Source organism: Myotis davidii, unplaced genomic scaffold (assembly GCF_000327345.1).
Source record: "Myotis davidii unplaced genomic scaffold, ASM32734v1 scaffold61, whole genome shotgun sequence".
In the NCBI taxonomy this organism is placed as follows: Eukaryota; Metazoa; Chordata; class Mammalia; order Chiroptera; family Vespertilionidae; genus Myotis; species Myotis davidii.
In genome coordinates this window covers 1,404,762-1,405,764 of record NW_006291729.1, presented here as the reverse complement: position 1 = coordinate 1,405,764, position 1,003 = coordinate 1,404,762, and the positions used below count along the sequence as shown (strand labels likewise).

At 53.8% G+C, this 1,003-nt stretch overlaps 1 protein-coding gene across 1 annotated transcript in view; it reads left to right on the top strand.

Annotated features, from left to right (window-relative positions):
- Positions 1–1,003, top strand: part of NOL10 (nucleolar protein 10) — an 80,970-nt gene that overhangs the window by 78,329 nt on the left and 1,638 nt on the right. The gene's annotated exons all lie outside the window — the stretch shown is intronic.

Here is a 1,003-nt window from a genome sequence, read left to right as displayed (position 1 = left end):
CAGAGATTCTACCTCTGGTTTTCAAAAAAAGGAGATGTAGTTCAAATTCCTTCACACTCACCCTTTTAAAGTATGCAGTTCAGGGTTGACGCTGTGTGACCACCACCGTTACCTGATTCTAGCACATCCTCATCGCCCCAGAGGAAGCTCGTTTCCCCCGTTTTCCCGGCCCTGGGCAGCCCGGTCTGTTCCTGCCTGTGGACTTGTCTGTTCGGACGTTTCCTATAAAGGGAGTCACACGGCGCCTCCTCTTGCGCCGGCTGCGCTCACTCCCCAGCCTTCAGCGGGGAGCCACGTGGCAGCTGGATCGGAGCTCCTTTCCTTTCAGGGCCGAGTAACACTTCATCGTGCGGAGAACATGTTGGCTTGTTCACCCGTCTGCTGACGGACGTTCAGGCTGTTCCCCTGCCTGGGCTGTTGGGAATAATGCTACCATGGGACCTGGGCAGAAGGCTTTGTGTGGACCTGTTTTCATTTCCCCTGGGGGGTGTACCTAGGAGAGGAATTGGGACTCATCTCCTAACTTCCCGGGGAGCTGCCAGGCTGTTCTCCAGGGTGGCGGCCCGGTTCCACGCCCAGCAGAGCTGTGCAGAGGGCCCAGGTCTCCTCACCCTCCCCTGCACGTGTGCTGTCGTCTCTCCCATAGTCCTCGTCCTGGCGGGTGGAAGCCGTGCCTGTTGTCGTTTTAATGCTGTCAGCGTTAGAGCATCTGTGTATGTACTTACTGGCCATTTGTGTATTTCCTTTGAAGAAATGTCTGTTCAAATCCTCTACCCACTCACCTCTGATTCTTCGTGGTTCTCTGGAGGCATCAGGCTTGCCGTATGATAAGAACGTGTTTTAGTTGGCATTCCTCAGCTCACATACATATAATCAAAAGCAAAAAAAGGCAAACTTTTTCCTCATGACAAGGAACTCCTAGAGTTTACTCTCAACTCCCATATACATCCCATTGATTGTACCTACCGACCCCCTTCCTCCAGCGCCCCTCCCTGCACCCCCA